Here is a 17,735-nt window from a genome sequence, read left to right on the forward strand (position 1 = left end):
CTATCATCAGGCACACTGACGTCCCGCTCACCAGGCTGAACAAGGAGAAGGTCACAGTGAGCAGCCTGTCGGGCGCTAGGATCCGCCACATAACACAAGCACTCAGGTCACTCCAAGGCAAGTACAAATATGACTCAGTCATTGCCCATGCTGGTGTGAATGACCTGAGACGTACCTCCCTGGACTACATGAAAAGAGACATAGAGGAGCTCTCTGAGCATGTAGCTCAGGCCGGTATGACCCTGACCTTGAGTAGCATCTTACCCTCACCAAGAATGATGCCACAATATGAAGACAAGATGATCAATTTCAACAATTTGCTTAAGTACTGGTGTCATTCAAAGGAGATCCAATGCCTGTCAGCCTGGGATGATATGCTCGACAAGCCACGATGCTTCGCTAGGGACGGCTTGCACCTGTCACCCCTGGGCTTTCGGATATTGGCAAAGGCTCTTGCTACCCTCACAGTGCCTTTTTTAGGCAAGGCTCAAAAGACAAACCCACCTCCATAGGTATCACAAGGGATAAGAAACTAAGAGTAATGCTACTCAATGCCAGAAGTCAAAACCTCAAGATGCACGCACTCGAAACTCTCCTTAGCATGGAGAACATTGATATCTGTGCAGGAACAGCAACCTGGTTCAGGGCTCCCGAGAGCACCCCAGCACTACCAGGTTATACCTCATAACATGCTTTTCAGCCCCAAAACTTGGACCGAACCACAAAAGGAGGGGGGAGTATCGATATTCATCAAAGATACCCACACCTCCAGGTTGGTGGCAAAGCACGAAGCATCAGAGACTATCCATGTGCAACTAACAGTGGGTAAAACTGCCTTCCAGTTTATAGCCTGCTACAGACCACCCTCCCAAACCCAGGAACCCCACTCGGCCTTCCTGAGAACACTGGAAAATATGAGGGTCTCTCCAAACACCATTATATTGGGAGACTTCAACTACCCAAACATAGACTGGGAGCATTACTCTAGCTCTAACACCCTAGCCCAAAGGTTCCTAGAATTCATAAACTCAAATGCTATGGAACAACTTGTTACCACTCCCACAAGAGGGGAAAACATACTGGACCTGATCATCACCAACATGGGGACTCTATGCTCCAGACCAGAAGTGTATCCCTCACTGGTAAGATCAGACCATAAACTGATCTCACTGGATATTCATATCCCAACCCCACCCCCTGCCCAGAAAACCACAGTGAAAAACTTCTCTAAAGCAAATTTCACACTCCTCAAAACCGAGGTGGAATCCTTCAAAGCCCCCGGGCCTGTGGAAAATACGGCCCAGACCGCAGAATCCTTTATAAATGCATTCTATGAACACCTTCAGGAATGCATGGATCATGCAATCCCAAATAAAACCAAGACCCAATCCTCCAAAGGCAGACGTCCTGTCTGGTGGACCCCAGCCATAAACAAACTATACAATAGAAGGAGGAAGCTACTACATGATAGAGCAAAATCCCAAAACGGGAAGGCATCTCTGATCAGTATTAGCAAAAAACTAAGGGCACTCATAAAATCGTCTAAGGTCAGCTTCGAGAGAAAAACTGCACAGGACACTAAGGATAATCACAAGACTTTCTTTAGTTATGTTAGGAACCTGGGTGGGAATTCCCAGATATGCTCAGAATTAGTCCAAAATGACAAAAAATACACCGAACCCACAGACATTGCCAACATCCTAGCTGACAGGTTCAGTGCAAACTCCCCCCCTCCCCACCAAAAGGGCAAATATCTATCCCAGCAGAGTGCTGCCCCCCTGACATCTCAGATGCTCAGGTAAGAGCCGCCATCTCCAAAGCAAAAAACACAGCATCAGTGGGACCAGACGGTGTCCCGGGCTGCGTCCTACATGAACTCCAAGAAGAGCTAAACCCAAACATAAAACTACTGTTCAATCTCAGCCTTACTACAGGATATGTACCCAAAGAGTGGCGTACAGCAACAGTGGTCCCTCTCCACAAAGGTGGTGCCTCAACGGACCCTGGAAACTATCGCCCCATAAGCCTGACTAGCTTGGTCTGCAAAGCTATGGAAAGGATCATCATGGACCTCATAAATAAAGATACTGGGGCCCTACAGATACTGGATCCTACCCAGTTCGGCTTTGTTAAGGGCAGATCCTGCCTCTTAAACCTGGTCGACTTCTTTGAAACAGTCACCAAGGCCACTGACGAAGGGAAGGTGGTACACACAGCCTACCTGGACCTCGCAAAAGCCTTCGATACAATACCCCACTCGGGCATTATAGATAAGCTCACCAGCTTAAATATAAACCCCTATGTCACTAGATGGGTTGCAAACTGGCTCAAGGACAGAACCCACATGGTTAGAATTGCTGGAGCCATGTCAGACTCCAAACCAGTTACAAGTGGTGTCCCACAAGGCTCAGTCGTGGGACCTCTCTTGTTCGGTATATATTTCTCGGAGGTACAGGCCAACACAGAAGGACCGTGTCTGACCAAGTTCGCAGATGACTGCAAACTGGGCGCCATAATCGACTCTCCAACCGACACAAGCATCCTCCATAAGGGCATCACAGAAACAGACAACTGGTACCAGAGCCATGGCCTCAAGCTAAACGCCAAAAAGTGTATAGTCATCCCCTTTGGCAAAAACAAAGTGCCCACAAATTACCACATAGGTGGTAATCCATTAAGTACAGAAGAAGTAATTAGGGGCCTGGGGACCCAAGTTGATAGCAATCTCTCATTTGACAACCACGTGGCCAAAGTGGTTAGAAAAACATTTTATATAACCCACCTAATGATGAAGGAATTCACATCTAGATTAGGGGAGGTCATCGTGCCTCTTTACTCATCCTTCATCAGGCCCATAATCGAGTACAATGCCCCTTTTGGGATGTACCTTACCAAACACATGCAGCAACTGGAAAGACCCCAAAAGTACCTCACCAAGAGGATCAAAGGGCTCAAACAGATGCCATATGCTGCCCGGTTAAAGAAACTCCAGCTCTACTCAGTGGCATACCACCTGCTCAGAGGCGACCTGTGCCTGACGTATAAAGCCATGTCCAACCCAGAATTAAGAGACATGCTGCACCTCAAAAAATCCAAATCCCATTGAGCTACATGCTCGAGAGACTTGAACCGCAGCACTGAAATAAATAGGACATGCTGGAGGGACAGGTTCATAACCCAGAGGCTCCCTTCACTCTGGAATAAAATCCCAGTCCAGGTTAGGCAGAGTCCCTCATTGACTCTCTTCAAGAGGAATCTTGATGAGTGGATGGGAGATCGTAGGTTTACCCCGGGTATCACTTCTGTGTCACTGTTAGACAGAGGCACAGTATACTAACCTCAAAAAAGGGCATAGCAAAATTAATTTAAAATGGGTAGCAAAAGCCAAACATACTCTGGCTAGGCTTATAAATGCCCTAGGGCAGATAGGTTCATAGGTTCATACTAGGCTATTTGTCATCTCAGTTCTTTTAATTCCAGAAAATCATTTAAGGGACCTTCCCTCTCCCCTAACATGATGATCTATAACGATGAATTTAAAATTATGTCCATCATGTGTAGCAATATGGGTGGCTGGTGCATTTTTCATGTCTTTTTTCTTTGTCATAATTATGCTGGTATATTCGAGTTCTAAGTGCATTGACAGTTTTCCCTATGTAGAAACAGGGACATAGGGAACACACTGCTAAATACACCACATCCTTGCTACTACATGAATAGTTTGATGGAAAGGCATCAAAAACTTTTCCTATAGCGAAGTTTATAAATAACCAACTTAAAAATGTCTTAAAAGACTGTCCAAGGATATTGAAAGACTCATGGGACTGCTTAAGGAAGACTACTAATGATAAATACCATGATGAACTCATCTTTGTCACTATAGATATAAATGACTTAGTCTCAATAATTCCACATGATACTGGTACTGATTGGTTTTATTCCTTCCTTTGCCAGTACTCTAACCGGAGTCATGAACGTATTTTAACAATAAAATTAGTGTTAGAAACCAATGTTATTACTTTCGAAGAACAGTTGTTTAAACAGTGCCCCCATTTTTGCCAACATTGCGCTTGCCTTCTGGTAGCGAGAAATTGTCTTTAAAATTATTTTTACTGAAAGTTGGACATTTTATGGTCGGTTTTTGGATGACATTATTGTTTTGTGGAAAAACAGTAATCATGAGTTAAATAGATTTCTTGAATTCATCAGTAATAGTAGAGAGTTTCTGGAATTCACCAATGATACCATTAAAGAAGGGGTCAATTACTTGGATATTACTATCCAGAAAAATGCAAACAACAATTTATGTCCAACATATTCAGGAAGCCAACATATTCTAACACCCTCCTACATTTCAATAGCTGTCACCCCATCTATCAAAAGAAATCTTTGGTAAAAGGGCAGGGGGTACGGATAGCTAGAATGGTATCAGAGGAGGGGGAATTTTCACGACAACTGAATGTATTAAAGAATATGTTCGTGAAAAGGCAATACCTAGAAGTGGGAGTGATAAAGGGTTAAGTAACATGCATAATATGCTGTACACAATATACATACAGTGATACACAATACTGAATGCAAACAGTATGGGTGGGGTCTATGTTTAATCGTCAAACAGCACGTTCATCAAACGGCCATTTGAACACTAATCATTAAACCTTACTTTAAATCAAAACAGCCACATCATCATAACAATTTACATAGAACGATGACAGTTGGCCAACATAAAGGAAGCTACTCACCTAAAACTCTGAACTGTTAATGAGCCGCTTCCTGCTCCCAGGGTACAAGCTTTGATTCCATCCATGCTTGCAGGTCACTCCTAAAAAGGAACAATCTGGTAGGCCTAACAAACAGGTAAAACAAAAATATGCTAGCAACCACTGGATCTTCCATTGACCATGTGTCACATTACTTGTGATTGCTACTACCACAAATTTTCTAACACCCCATTTTCCTATGAGATTTTATTGTACTGTAATTATTTTAAAAAGAATTCTACTCATCTTTCTCCCAAACCACTTTCCTTAGTTCCAAATTTCTGCAGTTCCTGCAAGCACCTCTTTTTTTCACTTCCTACTGTCAAAGGTTTCATTGTCTTGCTCTACCGTCTCCTGTATTTTAACGCACTTGCTCTCCCTATTCAGCAACACCTACTATAAAGCAACATTTTCCAAGTCATATAGGGGTCACATCTTCACTTTTCACTACCCACTATCATCTTACCATTTCATCTACCATGTGCCCCATTGTCTTTTTGCTATTCAAATTCTGTACATTTCAGCTAAGAGGAACTACTGATGCACATGTGAACACCATATTATGCCTAGTGCAGTCTTTCACTTCCTACCCCATCATAATTCATTCATGCCTGCAAATAGCCTAATGGTGCTTTCTAGCCTTCAAAACTCCCTCCCCAGAATCATTCATTGCAAGTCCCCCACCCCTCCACTTTCTGATATTTTTCTATACTATTCCTCCTATTTTACATGAATTTCCTGACATCCAGTTAATGAAACCTTAATTTGCACCTCCCTAAAAAGATATGCACGTTTTGTCCCATTCAACTATTTTAAAACTAAACCTAGGACTATCTTCAGCTCAGAAATGCACCTCCTTTGTATCAGTCTTGTTTTACAGAATCTTTTCTATCTCTGCTTTCTGATATTTTTTATTATTATTATTATTATTGTGATGCCCCTGCACTGGCCCAGTAATCAAGGAGCCTCAATCCTCACCACTAGCACCAGTGAGGGACGTACACATTGGGAGGATAGCAAGTACACACAGTAAAGTACAATCTCCCTTAAGAGTACACACAGATCACAGTCAGTCTGGGGCTGGTTTCTCTCTCTCTTTCTCCAGATCCCCAATAAGACCCCCCACTGGCACAGCTATAGGGTTAAGATCTCAGCCAAGTGGCCAAGCTAAGACCTCCAGCACCCTCTCTATCCACTCAGTGCTTAGTGTCCCTGCCCAAGTAGCTGACACACACACACACTTTGAAATTTGATTTATACACAAACACACACACCTGGGAAAGGCTAGCACAGGTTTACCAGCTATGCCCCCTTCTGCCCAGACTATAAGGTAGTACCAGCTGCCACCAGCCACCCTTACTTAACAGCTACTTTTAAGGCCCTTATCAAAGGGTGCCCAATATTACTGTGTAATGTAACTATTATCCAAATGGCAAGTGTGACCAAGATTTGCAAGGCTATTTAAGAGTGGCCTGTGCAATGTCACCAAATACATATGCAAGTACCAAAAACAGGAAAATAGGGTAGAGAGAGAGTCCACACACCAGAAGGGAAATTCAGTTAACTTTATTCACCAAGGAAAACACATCAATACTTCAAATGATACACATTTTCGTCCACAACCAGCAGATTTCATCAGATGAACACAAGCAGTAATAAAGAACCATCTTATATATCCAATTCAAGGATAAAACAACCAATCAAAAACATCATTCAATTAGTCCTTCCTGAACATATGAAAATATCTCTATAGCCCCTTTGCTTAAACTTAGAACAGCCAAGCTATAATTTTTTACAGGTTTCCATTTTTATAAAACTCTTTTTTATAAAAACTAATTTTTAGTGACACTCTAAGGCTACACTGTGATTAGTTTTTACTTTCTGTTAAGCACAAACTCTGTGAGTTGGAAAGTATTTACCTAAACCCTTACTTAACAGCTTAACAAAGGGGCTATAGAGATATTTTCATTTAGCCCAGGATATCTCCCTGCATCCAAGGTCACCTGCCAGAACAACTCCCTGTATTCTAAGCGAGTTTCCCAGGGGCCACCTCTAATGTCAAAGGAAGCACTTTCTAATACAAAAAAATCTAGCTTGGGCGCATGTTAAGGTATGTTTAAACAGAGCATTTTTGTCATTAGAAATTCTAATATCATAATGGTGTTTGTAGGTATGCTTTTTTAACATTCGCTTAGTTTTACCTATATAAAATGAATCACATCAATCACAAATGGCAAGGTAAACCACCCTAGAGGTGTTGCAGTTGTTAAAGGAGGAACCCAGGTTTATCCCTGCTCATAATGTATACACTTTCCTAGGGTAAAATATGTTCACACTGTGAGCATGCACCACATCGGAAAGTTCCATTCCGCTTTGTATTTTTTCCCCAAATACTGGCCCTTGTCTTGTTCTAGTAAATTTTTAAGATTCCTACCCTTTCTCTAAATAAGAGTTTGTGCCAAAGTTTGGACAGTAGATGGTGCTATCTAGCCATTTTTTCAGCTCATGCCACTTCACTGTATTTACATGTATATATTTTTTTATACAAAAAATGCTTTTATTGTTTTTTTTAAATATATGTATTAAATCTTACTTATACATTTTGTGATTTTTTTTTTTAATTATGCAGCTTGGAATATTCATACTTCACTTGTGCATTTTATGCTTTTAAACATGAGTTTCTTGTTCGGGGCTAATTGAACAATGTTTTTGATTGGTGGCTTTATACTTGAATTGGATATATAAGATGCTTATTTATTACTGCTTGTGTTCATCTGATGAAGACTGCTGGTAGTGGACGAAAACGTGCATCATTTCAAGCGTTAATGTTTTTCTTGGTGAATAAAGTGGACTGAATTTCCCTCCTGGTGTGCGAACTCTCTTCACCCTATTTTCCTGTTACTAGTTAAGTGTTTTGGGTGAACTAGTTCTCTCACTGCTACTTCTGTTACATATGCAAGTACTCTGAAATTAAATAGCTCTAAACAAACCAGCCACAATTAAAAGGTTTAACTATATTTAATAATAAATAATAAAAGAACAAGACAATACTCAATCAACACAGTAATGACATTCAGAATCACAGGAAATATTTTAAAACAACATTGCATAGCAGTCTCAAATAAATACAAAAAACATCTAAACTAATTTTTACTATATTCCTATGTATATCCAAGAGAGATTACCGTACCCTGATTACTTACTATTTACAAGCCAAGGGCTGATGAGAGGATGTTTCCAGGTCCAAAGACAAATACAAAATGCAAAATCTGTCTCAGAGAGGTCTTAAATTACTATCAAACATTACTGCTGGGTCAGCTTTGGATGACATCACTCTGTCATCTGCCTTCAGTTCCCAGGTTAACATAAATTTAACAAAATTTTAGCATCTCTGTGTGAGAAGTACATATCTTTCAGAAGTTTGCCTAAAACTGGAAGTCGAAAAACAGTTAAACACTTTTACATTTTAAACTTAGTAATCATTTCTGTTTCAAGACACCAGGAAAACCTCTAACTCTAGACATTGTGTCTGCTTGCTGCACTGAAACAAACATTTTTATACCACATTGTAAATCACTTAATTTCAACTTATTTTGTTAAAGTTTTGTAAGTTAACTCAGCATGTTCCAGCCTCTGTTATCAAAACATACATTTGCACAGGTATACAGTTCACACACATTCCTGTTCTTTTCCAGTTGGGTACATCGTGGTTTCATTCCTGAAGCTCAGTACATAACATACAGTTCAACACACATTTCTGCACTAGTAGTTTAATATCCACACAACATATAGTTCTTTTACATTTGCAAGACAAGTATTTGAATCATATTACTATTCACTAATGACATGATTATTTACAAAATTCAAGAGAGCTGGGTTGGCAGTGTTATAATTATTGTCATGCTTGCTGGTATTACTTTTTGCTGCTTCCCTCCAGCACAAATGCAAGTCTGTTCCTTACTTTTACTTGCCATGTCCTCCATAGTGCTGTGTGACCTGTCCCACAAATCTTTTTTATTGTTTCAAACCCCGCTCCCCAACATGTCTTAAGCTACACACATTTCCCCTGTTTAATGGCAAAGACATTTTCAAAGAAGTTGAAGTAAGGAGGAAACTAGTAGGGAAGGCCAGTGTTAATGTATAAAACCTAAAAATCACTTATCTAAAAATAAATAAATAAACAATAATAATAACAATAATTACTGCTTTTGAAACTCAACCATCTTCCAAAACAAATGTCATATTATGGTATCATATTGACAAATGTCATATTACGGTATCATATTGACAACACACCCTTTAGAGTTGACCCTGATATCAGAGACTTAGGGACAAACATAGACAGTAATCTAGCCTTTGATCATCACCTGTATACAGTGGTGAGGAAATCATTCTATGTTGCACAACTTATACACAAAGGTATGGCATCTAAGTCCAAGGAAGTCATTGTTCCACTGTATACAGCAAGCATTTATCAGACCTATCATCGAGTACAATGCCCCCTTCGGTATTTACCTAACCAGGCATATCCAACAGTTGGAACATCCACAGTGGTTCCTCACTAAAAGAATACAGGGCATAAGTAATACATCACATGCAGACCGCCTCAAGGCCCTATCCCTGTAATCTGTCTCCTACAGGCTTTTGAGGGGAGATATATGCCTGGGCATACAGGGCATTGTCACACCCCACTCTGATGAACTTCTTGTATATCCACAAAACAAACAGCACCACAATTACCCATTCTAAAGACTTAAACCTTGCCTGTGATATAAACAAGACCTGCTGGAAAGATAGGTACGTATCCCAGAGACTACCCAGTCTATGGTACAGGCTCCCCATCCAAGTGAAGAGGAGCTCCTCCCTAACCCAATTCAAACTGCAACTTAGACAACTGGATGGGAAACCGGAAATTCATCCCTGGTTTGGCACTATGTCTCTAACAGACACGGTAACCATTGGTAACCTGTAAATGGTTATCTCCCAGGCCCATGCATACACTTATCAAGGGTATCAGAACTTGTCAGATATGGGATGCATGGATAGGCTTAAAAAGGCCCTTGTAGTCATTTAGCCTGATAAACATCTATGAACCTATAATCTCTTGCTGCCCTCTAACCCCTCAGACAGAGTTTGCCCTAAAGCTAGAAAACAGCGAAGGAAAACCTTACCCACCAAATAGGAAATCTCCACTTCCTCTAGGTCCCACATTATGGGGGAAGGAAGCAGGGATAGTGATAAATAGTGACATAGGATAACACAGATGCCAAGTTATGGTAAGTACATAACTTCTTATCTGATGTCATCCATGTCACTATTCCTCACTCTTGGGTCAGAGTCTCCAGCTACCCTGAATCCTGGGTGGCCTCATGGAAGGACATGCTGAAGAACTGTGGAGCCAAAGGAAGCCCTGTTCCTGAAGACCATGTCAAGCTTATAATGACTGACAAAACTGTGAGAAGAAGACCAGGTGGGTGCCGCACACATTTCATCTATGGAATGATGGGCCAGATAGGCATCTGACATACACATAGATCTAGTGGAATGAGCTCTGATTAGACCTGCCAAAGACAAGCCTTTAAAAGACTAGACAAAGGAGATGCACACTGAAATCCAATGAGAAATAGTAACGTTGGAGACAGGCTGAACTTTTCTATTCAAAGAAAATGCCATGAACAACTGGTCAGATCTGCCAAAGGCTTTTGCTCTATCCAAGCAGAACCATAACTATCTATGAACATCCAGCATGTGCAACAAATTCCACTTGATTAGAAAAGTTGCGGAAGAAAACCGAGAACTGAACTGACCAATTCAGATTAGCTTCCGTGGCTACCTTAGGCATGAAGGAAGGGTTAGTTCGAAGAGCCACTATGTCCTTATAAAACACCATGCAAGACAAACCTGCAGCTATGAACTCTTCTTGCTGAAGTTATGGCAACCAAAAAAAGCAGTTTTCCAAGATAAGAATTTCATGTCACATGTAGCCACAGGCTCAAAGAGACTCTGTGTAAGAGACTGAAGTGGAAAGTAACAATCCCAAGTAGGGGAAGGATCCTTGACAGGAGGCCATAGTTGAAAAACGCCCTTCAAAAATGGCTTGCAAAGGTGAGAGGAAAAGGAAGGAGTCTCACACACATGAAAGTTGGAGATGGCCGCCAACTGCACTTTGACAATAGAAAAACTAGCTCCTTCGTGAAACAGAGAAGTCAAAAACAGTAAGATGTCTGAGACTGAAGCAGAGAAGTGGTCCAGATTCTACTGCTTGGCCCAAAATGAAAACCTTTTCCACTTTCTGGCATATAACTTTCTGATAGAGGATTTCTGAGAGGCCAGGATAATGGTCTTGACAAGAGAAGCAAGCATAGACTGACGCAAGATTACAGGATGTGGACAAACCACACGGTCAGATGAAGAGTCTGAAGGTTGGGGGTCGGAAGCTGGGAGGGATGGGAAATCATATCTAGAAGGGGATCTAGTACCCAAGGGGGGGGGTACTTCAAATGAGACCTCAGGAAATGAAACCACACCTGCCAAGACTAAAAGGGGGCAATGAAGATCAAGGTGGCCTTGAGGCGTCGAGCTTTCTAACGATCTCTTGGGAAGAGAGGTATAAGAGAACAGGTGTAAAGGAGACCCGAAGGCCAATCGTGAACCAGAGCATTCCTAAGGGATTCTCCGGCAAGGGGAATTAGGGTGAAATACCAACTGCATTTGTGATTGTGAGGGGAAGCAAACAGATTGCAGCTCGGCTGACCCCAGCAAAGGAACATCTCTTTCGCCACTACAGGATTCAGGGACCACTCGTGAGGACTCAGGACTGCCATGTTGAGCCTGTCCATCAATATGTTGGTCTCGCCAGGAATGTGCGTTGCAAGAAGAAAGCACCCCAAGGACATTGCCCATTACCAGACTCTCATGGCCTCGAGACAAAGCAGATAAGAGAGGGTGCCTCCTTGCTTGTTGATGTACCACACAACAACCATGCTGTCCATGAACTGCAATGGTACTTAGAGGGAGGCAGTCCTGAAAGGCTTGCAACAAGAGGAGGACTGCTCTCATCTCCAGTATGCTGATGTGCAGTTTGGTCTCCATGGGGACCATATGCCTTTGACTGTCTTTCCCTGGTAATGCCCCCCTCCCAAACAGGGAAGCATGTGAGGTCACGGTGGTGCTGGGGGGAGGGAGAGAGAATGGTCTGCCTGCTAGGAGGTCGGGAGACTGAATCCACAAAAGGAGATGATGCCTACACACAGGAGTGAGACTGATTGAGGCTGTCATTGATTAAGACAGGGAGGACCATTGGACTGCTACAGTCCACTGAAGAACCCTCATGCAGAACCTGGCTAAAGGCACCAGATAGATTGCTGCCAGCATGGACCCTAAGGCCCTGAGAATCTCAGATCTAGAAGGCATTGGCTAGGAGATCGGATGAGATGAACACGGCGGAGAAGGTGCACTGCAATCTCTGACACAGTGTCCAGCTGAATCCTGATGAACTCCAAATTCTGGGATGGAACTAGATTCGATTTTGGGAGGCTGACTGTGATCCCCAGCCAATCAACCAGACGAAGCACGTACTGGAGAGACTGTGGCCAGCTGATGCTTGGTGAGAGGTGGGAACTGTTAAGAGCCAATTGTCAAGGTAAGGACACACCTAGAATCCCTGCAGTCTCAAGTGAGCTGCAACCACTGCCATGCATTTGGTGAACACCTGGGGAGCTGGGGCAGTGTCCTGAACTGATAATGATTGGTCCCTACACAAAAGCGTAGAGGTCTCCTGGAGCACCTGTCTATTTTTATATGATATTACACATCCAGATGATCCACTAACCATATCCAATCATCCTTGTGCAAGAGAGGCACAATGGACTGGACAGTGACCATCCAGAACTTGGACTTCTTGACAGAAAGATAGAGCACACTGAGGTCAAGAATTGGATGCAAGTCCCTAGTCTTCTTCAGCAACAAAAAGAAGCGAGAGGTTCCAGATTCTCATTTTCCTGGGGGGGGGGGGGACCTCTTGAATGGCTCTCTTTTGAAGAAGCGTGATCACTTCTTTCTGAGCCAACTCCCTCTGATGGAGTGTTGTATTGGGGAGGCATCTCCTGACTGGAGGAGAAGACAATGAAAAGGGAATGGAATAGTCCCTGGAAATAATGTTTAGAACCCAGCGATCTTTTGTAATGTTTTCCCAGGCCAAAGGGTGCAGAGACAAACGACCACAGACTGCCTTCAGGGCAGACAGTAGAGCAGTGCCTCAGGACTACTGGGAGGGCTTCCCAGAGAAAGGTTCTCTACAGCCCTAATTTTTTGGACCCCCTCTGCCTCTGGGGCAGTGTCTGATGTTGAACTGCTCCCCTGACCTCTAAAAGATGGTTCACCCTGAGCATCTTGAAAGGCCGACTGCGACTTGCGAAACCAGATTTTCCTGGCTCCTCACTACATCTTGGAAAAGGAGCACTGAGGGGTAGAAAACTTGATTCTCACAGCCAACAAAGTCTTGCCTTCCTGCTCACTGCGGGTAAATGTTTCTTTGACCGAAGGGCCAATGAGGGTAGAACCAAAGGGGGCGTTGGTGAAGAATGCCTTAAAGGACTCCGCAAATCTGCAAAAGCACTGCCAAGCATGATGCCGAATAGTGATGCCTGTACCGGACACTCAAGAGGTGCCTTCTGCAGCGCTGGCAATCAGCCTCACTGAGGAATTAGCTAATGAAGTGAGTGTAGACAGCTTGGGGGACACCTTACTTAGCACCCCGGTAGGCAGTAACTTGGAAAGGGATGTGATAAGCTCCTTGACCAAGTCCCTCTGGAATCAGGTGAAACTTTCCAAGTAGTTAAGTGCTCGCAGCCCAAAGGGAGCTGAGGCGAAGACCCTCTTTCCATGCCTGTCAACTGCCCTGGACTCTTGGTTAGGGAGATGAACAGAAGAACTCTTCTCCGCCAGCAGTTTCTGGTGGCGGCAGCTACCACAACAGCATCAACTGGCATGCTCTTAGACCAGAACAGTTTGTCAGAAGGGGGGAGGCTGAGAAATTTATCGGCGTGCTTGGGAACAGGTTCCACAGAATCTGGTTCCTTCTGTACCTGATGGCAATGAGGTCTATAAGTTCGTCAGCAGGGGTGAAACCCAGGAGGTAGATGGTCCCATCCCGAAAGTCTTCAGGAAAACAACTCCTCGGAGGACGGGGAACAGAAGACCATCCACCTTTAAGCTTGAGGATCTCCAAGATGTCTCCAAAGGAGACATTGTGCGGGAACCTGGGGGACACGTCCACTTTGAGGTCCGTATCCTCTGTGAGAGACTCTGTAGGGAAGTATAGGTGCCATCCATTGCACGATTTCTTCTGAGGCACCTCCTCCAGGGTCTTGGGGTGGATTCGGAAGGACAGGGACCCCAAGGGGGAGACTCCCAACTGAAGGATAGTTCAAGAGGGCTGACCTGGAACAGGATAAGAAGGGTCCACTCTAGGAGGGCTGGGATGGTCCCTAGGAAACCGAGGAAGAAACTCTTGAGGAGAAAAAGGTCCTATCACTCAGAAAGCCGAAAGGCTGGAAGATGGCCCATCCACACTCCCACCGGGCAGGCCTGCCTGAGAAGAGAGACCAGAGCAACCCAGCACCTCCTGGCCTCTGGATAGTACTAGCACCAAACTGTCGAGGGCCGAAGCGGCCACGGGAAGGGACTGGTCCAAGAAAATGGGTCCGGAGCCCCCACCCAAGGACTCTGGGGCAACAGGGTGGGACCAGGACTCCCATCTGCCCGTAGGAAGGCCGAGCATAGGTAATCAGTGCTTCCGACCGGGTAGAGACAGAGATGACTCTAGGGGCCACTGCCTCCTCCCCCACATTACCCAGGGCCTGAAAGTCCAAAAACTAATTGAGTCAGACAAGGAGAGGCCAGTGACAGAGTAAGAGATGGACCCCTTGCCAGATGGGCAGGGATGCAAGAAGCCCAAACTCAATCTGAGCCTTAAGAAAGGACCTCATCATCCCACCCATATCTGTTGGGAGCATGCTCATAGAGGACCTCCCCTGCCTATCCAAGGATCAGCTCCTGTGCTGGGAAGTAGAAGGGGACTGCTCCAAGCCAGGACCAAATGGGAAGTCCTCAATAATTATTGTGATATCCAACAGATCCTGGATCTGAGCACTTCGGATCTGAAGGCATGGAAAGATCCAAATGATTGGATCCCACATGACTCTGATCTGAGGAAGCCAGATCCATGGCTGGTACAGACCTGGCCGGATCCGAAGGCCTCGATCCAGAGGCCTTGGATACAGGATTTGATTCCTGTGACCTCAGATCTGAGGGCCTCGGAGCCGAAGACCTGGGTCTGGAAGGAGAGTTGCTGGGTGTGGAATCAAGAGGATATTGTAACACATACTACCAAGGCTGGAGTCAGATCTGAGGAAGTGGGATCCAAGAGCCTGGCCTTTTTAGAAGAAGAAGAAGAAGCAGACCTGGGAAGAGAGGGGGCCTTCCTCTTATGATCGGAGTGTCCAGATTTGATTGGGGCCTGGGCCAACAGACCCCCTTGGGCTAACCCTTTCAGGAAAACTTTGTTTCAGTGCTCAATCAGAGCCCTGGGGTTGAATGCGGTACAAATATCGCGCCCAAACAAAGGCATTCCTCATGCAAATTGGACATGGGCATCTTCCAACTGCATGAGGAGCACCTTTTGAACCCAACAGGCTTGTCAGACATGTTGGACACAAACAGCACCACCTAATCCTAAGGGATGTGCTAAACTCGGAAACCAGGAGGGAAGGCTAGAGTCAAAACCAGAAGCACAACCAATCACAATATAAGGTACAATAAACTATAAAATTTCAAAGCTATAAAACTATAGACAACAACAAACCTACTGGAGACAGGGCCACACAAAAAAGGGTACCAAAAGCACAAAATAATAAACTAGCGAAATGGGAGAGGAGGGTCTACAACCTACCAATAACTAAACACGGAATGCTTGAAAGGGAGAAAATAAGAAAATACTGCTACGTATCCCGACTGGAGACTCGAGACAGAAAATCTGCATCTGAAGCTAAGAATGACAAATGAGATATGAGGGGTTAGCGGGCAGCAAGGGAATAATGGAGTGAGAGGAGCTTGAGCCTAGAAGCTGGCTGCAAAGTTGCCGTCTCGGATCCAATGTTGAATCCAAGACCCAAGAGTCAGGAATAGTGACATGGATCACACTGCTTACATGCATTAAAGCCAATTTAATAACTATGTGCAACTAATCTGGAGCAAGTATGCAACACCGTGCTTTAACATCAAACTCGATAACAAGCTTTATTCATCTGATAGAATACTTTGCAACTGATACTGGTGTGTAACATGTGACTGCTGAAGGCTGCATGCAACTCAGCTTGGGACAGTAACAGCTAATTATTAGAATAAATGTCATCAACCATATCCATGTCGGTAAGCACCCAAGTGCTGCTCTGCACTACTCATACCCCCCCCCCCCCAAAAAAAAAAAAAACAGTCTGGTGCTGACTATACAATCCTCTTGGGTAGCATCTAGCCAAAATAAATTGAAATAACTTAACATTAGTTCAAGGAATATGATGACCGTGGCAATGTGGACTATATAAACATTTCCCCAATCATGTGGCATATTTGTAGTAAGGTCTCATATACACAATGCATGTACAGTTAAGTTGCTCAAACTGTTGGCTCTACAAAGAAAAGTTTATGGCTCAGACTATGCCAAGCACTGGAGATAATGGCCAGCAGCTGATGCTAGCTCACCCAAAGTGACAGAAGGGGTTGATGAAGCCCTGCTGCAGAACGGCCATCTTTGGGAAAGATAGAACTGCAAATCCTGCAGGACAGGGGTTGGGGGAGAAAGACCATGCACTCCAGATGTGCAGAAGCGTGATATCTGCACTAGCACGCCATAGTGGGCAAGGCTACATGCTGTCCAGCTATGTGGGTTCAAGGGGGTAAAAGTATATTTAAAAAAAAAAAAAAAAAAATCTTCATCCCAGCAAGATGGTGGCCATGATCCTTGGCTCTTGCCTCTTTCTCTCAGTGATCTAGAATGGTGGGGTTGAAGAAACAAATGGGTCAAGAAGAAATGGAGTATCGATTGCTACAGCAGAGGGGCCCAAGGCCAAAAAAACTGCATAAAATGTCTGCACCGTTTGGTCACTACGCAGGATCCATTTAAGTATTAGCCCAGTTTTCATTCCTTTGATATTATTTGTACTAAATGAGCACGGTAGCCATCATCACATAAATGTTTGTTTTTCATTACTGGACTATAGATCTCAGTTCACCTTGTAGGAAATGGTAAAACACATTTTGCAATTTGATTAGATAGGTTGGGAAGATCTGCTAATCCACGCATCAGATGAGCAAAGAATTACCACTCACTTTGCAAGGCTGTAACTAGCAATCAGACACAGAGTGATATTAGGCAGGGACACGATGGGGAATACAGCTCAGCACAAAGTCCTACACTGCTAAATTATAGTTTGATAAAAAAAAAAAAAAAAAAAAACAGCAACCCAAGTTTATACCCCAAAATCTATTGTACACCATGTTGACCCACTACTCCAGTTCTAAGTGAGCACTGCTGAGGGGAACCATTAATTTGTTTGATTTGGAATACTGAATACCTGTAATGTCAGCAGAAGCAACTGAAGTCATAATCACAGAATGACAGCATTACTTTGTGGATGTCTGTGGCAAACCGGAGAGTGGGAATTTGCCCTTTACCCACTGTTGTGTGATCTTAGAATTGGTATCCATAAGTAGTTGAGGGTGTACCGGGGCTATCCCCACTGCAAAACATGCTTCAACAGTCACAGCATTTCTGATTTTATTTTGTATAACTAAGAGAAATGGCTCCAGAGAGTAGTCATAGCGGTATGGAAAGAAAGGCACATCTCAGATGACTGGAGAAAAACATTCTAAAATTACAGTAGAAGAATAAAGGGGACATTCCCAATTGTGGGCAGT

General features: G+C 43.7%; 1 protein-coding gene across 2 annotated transcripts in view; it reads right to left on the reverse strand.

Annotated features, from left to right (window-relative positions):
- USP33 (ubiquitin specific peptidase 33) overlaps positions 1-17,735 on the reverse strand; it is a 1,637,494-nt gene that overhangs the window by 1,593,840 nt on the left and 25,919 nt on the right. Inside the window, exon 1 of one of the 2 annotated variants that reach the window (XM_044085859.1) lies at positions 4,743-4,834. The exons of the other annotated variant lie outside the window; for it this stretch is intronic. The gene's annotated coding sequence lies outside the window, so the exon portion shown is untranslated. Of the gene's footprint in view, positions 1-4,742; positions 4,835-17,735 lie in introns of those variants that run through there. 2 annotated transcript variants of the gene reach the window in all.

Source organism: Protopterus annectens, chromosome 10.part0 (assembly GCF_019279795.1).
Source record: "Protopterus annectens isolate FY-2018-M chromosome 10.part0, PAN1.0, whole genome shotgun sequence".
NCBI lineage: Eukaryota > Metazoa > Chordata > Ceratodontiformes > Protopteridae > Protopterus > Protopterus annectens.